Raw genomic sequence first — 12,830 nt, 5'->3', positions numbered from 1 at the left:
TGTAAACATCTTTTAATACATTATTTACAGCAATTATTAGCTTGAAAATGCTAATTAAAAGGGTGAAAACTAAATTGAATTTCAATTGAATTAATTCAAATTATTCTGTAAAATAAGATGAGTTGATATGTGTGGTGTTGGAAATTTTAGAACATTTTGAAAATATTGTTTAACGCTATCTGATTCTTTTCTTTATTCTGTATTTATGTTCTGTCCATGTGGGTCATATTTTCAAAAAGTCCCAAAAACACAAATAGCAACATTGCCAATCTTACAGAAAATCCTTTTTCAAAATAGGCAAGCAAATTATGCTTATGCTCCTTCAACAAACTTCCTATGGCCACCAAGTACTGGAAATATTAGTATACAGGTATGTCTAAACATTCTGACCTGCTCTAGTAGGAGAACTCACATTTCCCCAATCTGTAAAGGTCTGCATTGAGTGCCAAATTTGCAACAATCTTCCTCTCCCTCTTCGTTTGATGGAGTCTACTGACTCCTTCAAGAAACATCTTGAGACCTTTTTATTTGTGCAGACTTTTTCTTGAATATTTTGGGACTACCATTTTTGCCACTGTGTTGTCTTGACCTTGTAGTTTTTAAATGTGTATGTATTTTAACTGTGTATTGTTCTGTTGTTCAAGCGCTTTGTGACCCTCGTCTAGAAAGGCGCTTTACAAATAGCTACTACTTACTATTGCTTACTTACTTACTTTCAGTCCCTCCAAAATGCCTTCTGGGAAAGAGTTTACAAAATTATTCATGATTATTTGAATGATGGTGATGCAGTTTTACTACGTCTACTCTTTAATAACGCTAGTGATCATGATGCAAGGAATGCTTCTTGGCTCTTTTAATAATTCATTGCATAAATAAAACTGTATTTTGGACGTTTTAAACTGAATATCTGAGCTACAAAGTATATAAGTAATATGGTATCATCAGCATAGAATGAGGGATTAGCTATTTAAAAGCTAAAATGTTCTTTAAAGGACGTCTTGGATAAACAAAAGAGGTAGAATCCTCAATGTATTTGCACTCCTTAATATTCATAGGGAATGATGGTACTTCCTGCTCGTACTCACCACCCAAACAGAACTAATTTTAAGGTCACTTGCAGACGTTTCGCATTTAAAAAACTGGAGAAATCTGTGTGTGATATTTTTAGTTTTATTCAACTAGTCAAGGCAGATGGCCTGAGTCCAGCGCGCCGCAGAGGTTTCCTCCTGATAAAACAACATTTCCTCACCACTGTCGATAGGTTTACACTCAAGGGAGAGTGTTCTGGTAAATTTGTAAAGGTCTTTTAGAAAAGTGCCCTGAGATAGCTAGTTTTTTATAACTATTTTGTGCTCTGTTAATAGTAGGAAAATGAATTTAAATTGCCTGAGATAACAAATTTATCTTGCCGGTTTAAAAACCTCAACAACATACAAAAGCAATCACCTTTCAACACTCGATTTGAATAAGAAAATTGTCTGTGGTGGGAAAAAAAAGTGCTCCTAGTGCAGGAGTAAACATGCAGCTGATGCCCATAAATAGAAGGAAATTACCATGTGCCGAAATGAAATAACCGTATGTAGCATTTATCAGTCTGGAAATACAATCTTACTAAATCACCAGTAGTAATATTAAGTGGCAATGTTTCAGAACAGGAGGTCTTTTTTTTTGCTGGATAGTTCAGGCTCAGACAGATTTGGATGTACTTATTGCTAAAAGGATATTTTTCAGTTACAGCCAGTCGTTTTGCCAACAGCTCGCATTGTTGCACGGAATGTGTTTTAAGTAGATATGCAATACCCAAGGAGAGAAGGGTTTAGTGATGGAAAAGCATTCAGTGCGACGTCGGCTGGCTCTCGATAATTCCATAAAAGTGCCCATAGAAATTCTGTATTTAAAAATGGCTTTTCTGATGTTGACATGCAGGGTGTGTGGGGGTTTGCTCAGGGGGTGGTGGGGGGGCAACGATGACTAGATGCAGGTGAAGCAGTTATTCAACCCGTAAAAAAAGGAGGACTTTGTGTTAAGCTAGTCCCTGATTCACCTTGTGTTGTTGCCGACAGCTAATTTGAGGCGACAGGAATAAGACTTTAAATTGCTGTTTGTGTATTCAATATGTGACAGTGGTGCCAATTAAGCGAAAAGAAAAAGAACCCCACCAGCCACTACTTGTAGTTTGGTTTTTAAAGAATAAGCAGAGCTAAGAAAAAAACCCTTGTTAAATCCTTAAATGGACTAACAAAGATCGTTTGAATTGCATTGAATGCAAGGCATTATAATGTATCATTGTAGTAATATGCGACCAAACTACTCCAGTTAAAGCAAGTGGAAATACAGAGCACAAACTGGCGCTCTGTCATTTGATGAAGCCACTGGACAGTTAGCGCAAATGTAGATGTAAATATGGCATTGTTTAAAGTGATAGTTCACCCAAAATCCACTCATTTTCTACTCACCCTCATGTTGACTAAGGATTGGGATTATTTTCAGATGAATCTGTTCCTTTTTTAGACAACATTGTTTGTTCATTTTAATGTAGCGACTGGAGCTCAGTTGTCTTCGTCCAAAAAAAGCACTTAAAAACATCCAGATACCTCCATACTGTTCGTCTGTATTGCCATCTCTTATAGAAGCCTCAACATGAGGAATTTTCCAGAAAGAAATTAGTTTGTAGCGAAAGTTCCAGATATCTCTGCTCCAGCTACGTTTATCTTCATTTAAACACATTGCAAGCTTAATATGTGTTTAAACTTGTTTAGCCTTTTTAGTTGTTGGACAATACAAATGGAGGTGAACCAATACTTAAAGATAAGATAAAGAACTGCGATAATGAATGTCAACAATTTGACTTCTGATAAGAGTACAACTGATATTTGTGTAAAGTAACACACTGATCATTAAGATTAAGCATCCAACACACTCCCTGACAGTTTGGTGAATATACACATTTTTGGTTAGTGCTCAAAACTGTTCTAAGATGTTGCATGACTGAGTTTGACACACACGAGTTACTTGAAACCATCTTTCTAGCATGTACAATGGGGCTGTTTTTACAAAAGAAAGAACCATAAAATATTAAGAAATGGATGAATCCCCTGGTCTTGGGCGATATCTGTATTTTGGATTAATGAAAATGCAATATATTTTGTCACCTAGCCTCTTATATAAGCCTAGTTTTATTTTTTTAATAAATATAATTTGTTTTCCAGTAATTTTGTCTCCAGTTTTTTTATATTTCTACTGTTTAATGTTGTTGTTTTTTGTTATACTAAAGAATTTTAATCCGAAAATGTGCAAAATTATATTAATTTTTTAGCAATAGAAAGAAAATAGAGAAAAAATGTGGCTCTATCTCCAAATGGAATCAACCCACATTTATACAATGTTGTTCTAAATAACTAAAATAAATGCGGTTGTTTACATTTTAGTCCAGAAACCGGTTTCTGCTAGTTCTAGAATGGTGATCGCTTTGTTTCGTTAAGGCGCCATTTTTGGACATCTTAAGTTAAACAGGACGATCATTCTGTACTTTTGCAGTGTACCGACCATCTGAATCTGGGTCGTCTGATTAAGCAGCTTTTCAAAAAGAGAAGGAAAATTAAAAAAAAAAAATCTAATTACAGGGTGTCTTACTGAAAGTGAACTTGTCAGACATGGTTTTTATAATCATACGACCATTGATGTGAAACGACCCTACGCGCCGGCGCCGCTTCTAGGACAGGTCGTGGGTGTTTAAAGTGCCGCATTCCAATCGGAGAAGGACGTTCGTTTTCAACGGTGTTCGTTCACGCTATGCCATAATGAAACTTTATCCTCGCTCCCGAGCGTTGTTCGGCACAATGGTCCCGGTTAATACCGCAAGTGGCTTTTATCGGGTGCACGAAAGAAGAAAGAGCCTTAAACTGTAACACGGTGATATTGCAGTGGACAAAAAAGCGAAACACCTTCATTTCCATTTGAAAACAAGCAGTCTAGCCCCAGGCGAACTTAAATTACCGCATCCGTTTGTTAATGTTCCTCCGTTTTGCAATTTAAAAGTAATTACTTTGAGTCCGAATGAGTGAATGAGGTCTTGTAAATAGAGTTCGGTTATTGTCTTGGCTCGATTGCCCCCCGCTGTCTCGGAAAAAAGGGGCGAAATGGCGTGTCTATGTTCGGGTCGTTTTTTTTTCTGTTTTGTTTTTTTTTCTCGCATGGCTCTATCGGGGGGGGTGCAAGATACACTGATGGCCCTGTCACTGTCATATCCATTCTCATTACGGCCTGACATTCAGGTACACGCTGGCACACAAACACACATGCTCACTGAATGTCAGAGCGTAATGAAAGTGGATATGAGCCAGACAGGTAATTCACTGCCGAACCTTCTAAAGACACGCACAGAAAAAGGTTGTCTGTTTTTTTTTTGGGGTTGTTTTTTTTTTTTTTCCTTCCTCATACAAACTCATTTTTCTTTCCCATCAGCGCTGATTCCCAGTCCCCCCCCCCCCCGCCTAACGTCCCGCCCGGACATTATTCCTCCGTCAAACACATACACAATCCTTCAAGTGTGGTTGAGTGAGAGCTTAAGTAGAGCGTGAGAGAAATTAGAGCTGTTTAAGTGGTGAACAAACACATCTGTCAACATCGGTAAAGAGAGGTGGATTTTTCAGTCTCCCCACTCGGCCGCGACGGGAAGATATAAATTAGAAAACGCTGCCGCGGCGCTATACGGTGCAGGGGCTGTTATTTGGGGCTCCTTCAAACCTTGCTTTAATGTGGGTGGACAGTTCGGGCGCAAACGACCGTAATTTCACCGGCTGTCGTTGTAAAGGTATAGCGTGTCAAAGCCGTCAGTCCGTCTGTCAGCGAACAGGGGGCACGGATCTAATATCAGGGTTGCTTCACAACATGCTGTAATTTTAGTCGCCTTCAACTTTGGAAAATATGGCCGAGAACTTTTGAAAAAGAAAATAATAATTAGTGATATTTCTTTCAGGAAAAGTTCAAGAAAGTCTTAAAAGTGTTTATTGAAGTGTTCCTGCTACTGAAAACTCTTTGTTTTTCTGGAGATAAAAGGTTGTTTACCATAACCACACCCACTCTAGTGTGATTGGTCAAACATCGAGGTCCTACATCGATCCCAGAAGTCTCCACCTACAAGGGACTCGTTGTATAACCAAAGCAGGGCGTGATTACAGCTTGCTTGAGGTGGAGAAAAGCCATTATTACGTCATAATGGACTCTGCTCTCGTAACCTCTTGTTTGCCCGGATTTCAGAGCAACTTTATAAAGTAATAAGTTCCAAACATGGTCATGATGAGGGACTTGGTGCATCTTGGAAATGAAGACGTCAACATTTGAAACATGTGAGTCAGGAGAGTTGGGTTTTCCCATCAGTTGCCCTTTAAGGGGATTTTAGGTGGATTTTAAAATATACTTTGGTTTTCAATTTTGCTTATCACTATCACAAAACTGCTTAATGGCAGAATGAAAGTATGACTATCTTGTTTTTTTTCATAAAACTGTAATAATTGTTCTAAAGTTAGTGAGCCAGGGAAAAATATATTCAATCTAATGAAGTGCAGCTTTAAAGTGATAGTTCACCCAAATTTCAGATTTCACTCATTTTCTACTCACCCCCATGTTGACTAAGGGTTGAGATTATTTTAAGAGTAATCTGTTCTTTTTTAAAGTTATAGACATACATGTATGTTCATTTTAATGTAGAGACTGGAGCTCAGTTGTCTATATCTTTGTCTAAAAAGACACTTAAAAACATCCAAATACCTCGAAACTGCTCGTCTGTAATGTCCGTCTTGTACATCTCGGAAAAACTTCAATAAGTCTATATTTGAAAGTTGTTTGTAACATAAGATCCCAGCAGATCAGCGTAAATCTTGCATGCACACTGACAATTGCAACATGTTTCAATAGCACGCTCTCCCTTTAAGAAGAGCCCAAGACTTTGAGCAATGTTGAGTCATGGAGGCAGCGATTCTAGCCAAGACTCAGAACCCCCTTTACCCAGCTCCCAAGTATCCCCCTCCAGCTAATCGCTGGCAGCATACAAGTGTTTCCAGGACATGATCTGCTCTGTGTGTCCTGGGGTCTACCCAGGGGCGTCCACGAGTTGGACTTGCCCAGAAGACATCTGCTCTTGTCATGGCAGACGTTTCCATTGAAGGATTCAAGTTAGTTCAAAGAAGATTTCTTTATTGTCTTTCCATTAATTGGGTTAAGATCATTTTTAAAAGATCAACCTCACAAACCAATGATAATTGGATATCAGTTGGATATATATATTTGGATAATTCACCCAAACTTCACTCATTTTCAACAAACAACATGAACATAGCTATTGTTGACTCTAAATTAAATCCAATTCTGATTGCATCTCATGTTATTATGGCGCAAAAGGTGTTTTTCAAGGTTTCCAAATCTACTGTTTGTTTTATAGCAATTACAATTACAAAATGACAAATGATGAAAGAAAAATGGATAATATGATTTTGCTTCAAGGAGAAAAACAAGTGTTTACGAAAAAGTGTCGACGTTGGAGCAGGATTATTTTTTGTATTTTGAGACGGACCATTGAATTTGATAAAAACTCACATTCAGTCTAGACTCTTGCTTCCCGTTAAAAAAAAAAAGCTCCAGACAAATCAATAGAAATTCAGTTCAGACTTGGCCTCAGTTTAAAATTTTGGCCCTTTACATGATTGAGTTGGAGACCCCTGTCTTAGACTGTTTTATCGGGTTACTGCACCCAACTTCCACTGCACTTAAAGCAGTAACCAAAGTGAGCCAAGAGTGATACCTTTTTCAACGATTTAATGTTGTTTTTTGGCTTGTTTGGTACGTTGTACTTGATTCTGTCTCGCATGAAGACAAAGATATGGAGGACATACAAGGGTTTGGACATGGTGGGAGTGTAGACAGGAGGACATTTGCTACTGGGTCAAAAATAAAAGAGGATTGGACAAAGGTAGGTAAGTGAGCAATGGTTATTTGTAAAGTGCCTTTCCAGACCAGCTACACAAAGCACTTTAACAATCAAAAGCAATTCACAGTTAAAAATACTTACAAATTTAAAAACTCTAAAAGGCCATAAGACAACATAAGACAAACACAGGAGTCCCAGAAAATTAGGAAAAAGCAAGAATGTCTTCATATGTTTCCATGAATAGATCTGAAAGTAAGAACCAGAATTTTAAACTTGATCCTGAAAGAAACTGGCAGCCAGTGAAGAGATTTAAGGATCGGGGAAATGTGAGTTCTTCTACTACAGCAGGTCAGAATTCTCGCTGCAGAGTTTTGTATTAACTGCAGGCGAGACTTGTTTAGACACTAAAATAAACTGATACAACAGTACAAACGAGAAGACACAAACGTCCAGTATACTACATTCATATCTTGACCTTGAATTTAAGCCAACTTGTGAGCCACGTAAAATGACTGTTAGGGTCTGATTTGTCTTGCGGTTCTAGAGTAAGATCTGGAGCCATCGTCTTCATAGTTAGTGTAGTTGAACGACAGTTCTCACCTGTGTATCTGTTGGTTTCTCTGCTTAGTTTGAGCAATTGTTTGTTTACTTTACATACATTGTAAAGTACTCACTATGGCAGAAGTAATCGTAGCTCTGATATTGTTTAAATTGTGTAAACAGTTGGATGTAAACTTGTTTTTTGTCGTAATCTGCCTTAAACTTCAGCAGTTACATTTCATTTTATTTCCTTTCAGATGGATATGTAGCTAATTTTGTATTGTTTGTGCAACATTTTGCACTCAGCAGCAGTTCTTGTTACACACAGCAGTTCTTGTTTTTCTAAAAGAAAACTTTCTTCAACGGTCATTATTAGCAGTGACTGATACTTTAAACAAGACGGGGCTCCTTCTCTTTTTTTCTTCTCTTTTTTTTTTTTTCCTTCCTTTGGGGTTTTAGTACTTGACGGTGGTAAGCAAAACTCGTATCAGCCTTAAAAGCCTCAGATAAGGATCGGTTCAAGCTGTGTTTCCAAGAAGTTGTGTGTCGCTAACAATATTTAAGGGGTAATAAGTTTGAAGATAACAATTTAATGTCAGAGATTAATCAGGTTTCTGCTGTTGATAATAATCTTATCTTCACTTTTTTATTGAAAATTCCATTTATTCCCCAGCAGCCTCACATCCCACCTGCGTTGTTCTGATATTTTACAACTTTGGCAATTAATTCAGGGTTTTTAGTTGTTAGCCAATTTTACCAGTCTTTATAATTTATATAAACATCCACAAATGTTAGTAGTTATTTCTCCCAAATCAAACTACTACTTCCAAAACTCATTCTGATGCCAAAGCTCAGGAAATAAATACTGATGTTTGGATGATTTGAAAATACCGTCTTGACGATTAACAATGAGCATCATAAGAACTTTATTGATGTATTTCATCCATTCAGTTATATCTGTACTGTTGTTTAATGCAAAGCAATGAACCTGGAATTAGTTAATTTAGGATAAATTTGTCGAAGTCGAGCAGATTAACTAAAAACCTGGCTTGATAGCATTCCTTTGTTTTCACAAGTTATTTAAAAACTCTTGATATTAAAACTTACAAAATAGAAATAGATAAAGAATCAGATCAATGAAAGAAAAACATATATTTTTAAAGGGATTATTAATGTGGAGTTTGACTCGCTAGTTTTCTGGAAAATTTGCAAATTTTGTTCAATAAAAAGATACTTTAAGATCAATATATCTACATTTTTTATGACATTTAAGTGCTCATAAGAAAAACAACATTCATTTAATGTTGATGTTAATTTGATGGGAGGACAGACACAAAAAAAAACTATTCAAATGTCTTTAGTTGAAAATTTTCTTTCCTTTCCTTTGTTGCAATATTACCCAAAATTATAATCTACAGAAATTATACACTATGTCCAAATTAGCTAAAATTCTCTTCTTTAAAATTTCTTATTAGTGTTTTTTAAATAAAAAATGTGTTTAATAATAAAAAATGTTTTACATGTTTGTTTTTTTATCAGTCATTTAAATTATAAAATATAATAAAAACAAGGTCAATATATATACATTTTTGACGACACTGAAGTGCAGATAAAGACAATATTAACTTAATTTTGATGCTACTTTGATGGGAAGACAGACAAGAAACAAAGAGAATTTAAATGTTTTTAGATGCTCATCTTCTTTCCTTTTTTTTTAACAATGTAGCCCAAAAATATAACTTACTGGATTTTGCTTTCCCATTATGACTTGTATCATCCTAATGTCAAAGTTAGCCAAAACACTCTTCTTTAATATTGTTTATTTGATTTTTTCTATAATGAAAACATTTAGTTTCTTAACAAAAAGTAACATTTTAAGCAATCAGTAATTAAAATGATAATAAAATACAATCTATTAAATCTTGCAAGATGATGTTTTCTGTGAACCTTAAATATAAAGTAATTTAAAAACTTTTGATATCAAAAACTTCCAAAATAAAAAGTGATAAAGAGTAAGATCAATGAAAGATAAGGTACATTATTATAAATTATAAATGTGGTAATTGACTTTGGACATGTTGTCTTATAATAAGATACTTTAAGATCAATACATGTACATTTTAGACCAGAGTATAGTGGACGAGGAAGACAAAAATGATTTAATTTAAATTTATTTTTTAACAATATTGTCCTAAAAATTGCATAAAGTTATCCAAAATACTCTTCTTTAATTTTGTTAATTTTTTTTTTCTTTTATAAGAAGTTACATTTTTTAACCACCAGTAGTTCAAATTATGATAAAAACAACGTATTAAATCCTGGAAGACGATGTCAGTTGCACATATTTCATATTTTCCTGTTTTCAAAGAGACTGTTTAGTGACTTAAGGGGCGAATATGCCATGAAAAAGTTGAAGCTCACCTGTCAATTACAAGTTGTTTTTTTTCTCTAAACTTCTAATTGTAAGTTATTTAACAACTTTTGATATTAAAAACTTCCAAAAAATAAAAACTGATAAAGATCAATGAAAGAAAAGTACATTTTTACAGGGATTATAAATGTGGTTCTTGTCTTTGCAAATTTAGTCCTATAATAAGATATTTAAAGATGAAAATAAATTCAAAATATTCTTTAATTTTAATTTATTTTTTAACAATATTGCCCTAAAAATATAATCCACATGATTTTATATTGTTAATTTGTTTTTTCTTTAATAAAAAGTTGCATCTTTTAACCATTAGTAGTTAAAATTATAATAAAAACTATGTATTTAATCCTGGAAGACGATGTTGGTTGACATGTTTCATATTTTCCTGTTTTCAAAGATACTGTTTAGTGACTTAAGGGGCAAATATGCCTTGAAAAAGTTCAAGCTCACCTGTCAATAACAAGTATTTTTTCTGTGAACCTCAAATCACAAGTTATTTAAAAACGTTTGATATTAAAAACTTCCAAAAAATAAAAACTGATAAAGATCAATGAAAGAAAAAGAACATTTTTACAGGGATTATAAATGTGGTTCTTGACTTTGCAAATGTTGTCCTATAATAATATATTTTAAGATAAAAACTATTCAAAAAATGTATTTAATTTTTTAAGAATATTGCCCTTAAAATATAATGTACATGATTTTGCTTTGCCATTATAACTTGTATCATCCTAATTTCGGTTGCATAAAGTTATACAATATGTCAAAGTTAACCAAGTACTCTTCTTTAATATTGATAATTAGTTTTTTCTTAAATAAAAAGTCAAATTTTTTAACCAGTAATAGTTCAAATTATAATAAAAACGATTTATTAAACCCTGGAAGACGATGTCGGTTGCACATATATCATATGTTCCTGTTTTCGAAGAGGCCGTTTAGTGACTTAAGGGGCGAATATGCCTTGAAAAAGTTCAAGCTAGCCTGTATATAACAAGTATTTTTTCTGTGAACCTCAAATCACAAGTTATTTAAAAACGTTTGATATTAAAAACTTCCAAAAAATAAAAACTGATAAAGATCAATGAAAGAAAAAGTACATTTTTACAGGGATTAGAAATGTGGTTCTTGACTTTGAAAGTGTTTTCCTATAATAAGATATTTTAAGATGAAAAAAATTAAAAATATTCTTTTAATTTTAATTTATTTTTCAACAATATTGCCCTAAAAATATAATGCACATGATTGTGCTTTGCCATTATAACTTGTATCATCCTAATTTCGGTTGCATAAAGTTATACAATATGTCAAAGTTAACCAATATACTCTTCTTTAATATTGTTAATTTGTTTTTTCTTTAATAAATAGTTTCTTAACCATTAGTAGTTTAAATTATACTAAAACAATTGATTTAATCCTGGAAGATGATGAAAATGATGATGTCGGTTGCACATATTCCCTATTTTCCTGTTTTCGAAGAGGCTGTTTAGTGACTTAAGGGGCGAAATATGCCTTGAAAAAGTTCAAATGCTTTTTCAACCAGAACCCAGTTTTCCATCCAGAGCCGAGCACCGGAGAGGCCGCCGGCCCTCGCTCGCCTCTCCGGGGGCTGAACTCTCATTCTGGGTTGCGTTTCCTCCACTCACCGCGTGTCAGCTGGAGTAATGAGATATTTAGCAGCGAGGGATGGGAAGCGACTGTCTCATGGGGAATTGAGTGCAGCGACGAGGCCCCACACTGACACTCTTGCTCCGAATGCAATTCTCCCATCATGTCTCCGCTTTCATCTGACGGCGGTCAGATTAAAGAGGCGAAATGACTGGTGGAGCGCCGGAGTAAATATGTCCGGACTCGCCTTCAGACGCCCAGACGTGTCGGAAGATAAAGATGACGCTGGCTTTCACAGTCGGGAGAATAAATATCTCAAGTCAAACATGCTCGTGGACGGAGAGGTAGATACTAATCACTGTCGGGGAGTTCTTAGGGAATGTGAGACGATCCCGACGGCTGCCGTTTATACGTTTAAAGGATGGATTCTTCCCCCATTTTTTCGCCATTTCGCTTCAGGATCGCGAGAGTTTTTATTAAATCTTTCTGTCGCTCGATTTCGAATTACCGAGACGAATCAATCGACTTTAGGTTTTATCTGACGGTTAAACTGGTTTTAAAAGATAGTCGTAATACTTATTGGAAAATTATTACAATAATCTAAATGACTGCAACTCCATGAATGCGGCATCATAACAAGCATTCTAATTATTACGGATTTAATGCCGCTCTACGATATGAATGTTGTGGAAGCGATAAGGTCGTAATAATAGCGGAAAAGAAGTTAACTTTTGGGTCACGACCTTCGATTTGTTATGTTTATTACAATTTAAACTAAGTCCTTTAAAAAATAATCCTCTTTTTTATATTGTGGAGTAACTTCAGATTTCAGGTTTACTTCCTGCTGTATATGTCGAGTTGTGATGTTTGTACAAAGATAAACTACTATTACAATTTTCCCACAAAATGCTAAAAACTGCGATAATCTAAAGCGATTCCCCATAATCCTTTGCTTCAACATCACTATTACTACAATTCAATGTTAAAGTGTCATTACATAAAGATATCTTAAGACACTTTACAGTTTGAATAACATTATATACGAGGAGAGGCGACGGTGGCGAGGAAAAAAACGTCCTTTTTGCGGGCAGAAACCTCGAGCAGAACCAGACTCAGAAATCGAACGACCTGATCGGAGGAAGAAGAGATGGAGAGAGAAGAGAGACTAGTGTAGATGAAGCAACATTGTTCAGAGCGGGTCGTTTTTGGGTTTTAGTTTGTTGCGCGGAGTAGAGTGCGGACAGGGTGGAACGTTTGGATTCAAACTTTATCAATGTTAGAGTATTAAAGTCAAAGTTAATGGTAAATGTAGAATTATTAGGAGTAGAATTA

General features: G+C 35.2%; 1 protein-coding gene across 6 annotated transcripts in view; it reads left to right on the top strand.

Annotated features, from left to right (window-relative positions):
• celf2 (cugbp, Elav-like family member 2) overlaps positions 1 to 12,830 on the top strand; it is a 283,629-nt gene that overhangs the window by 229,330 nt on the left and 41,469 nt on the right. The gene's annotated exons all lie outside the window — the stretch shown is intronic.

The sequence above is a fragment of the Callionymus lyra genome, chromosome 3, assembly GCF_982586985.1.
Source record: "Callionymus lyra chromosome 3, fCalLyr1.hap1.1, whole genome shotgun sequence".
NCBI classification, from domain to species: Eukaryota; Metazoa; Chordata; class Actinopteri; order Syngnathiformes; family Callionymidae; genus Callionymus; species Callionymus lyra.
Note: the sequence above shows the minus strand (reverse complement) of the source record. Positions and strands in the feature narration are given on the sequence as shown.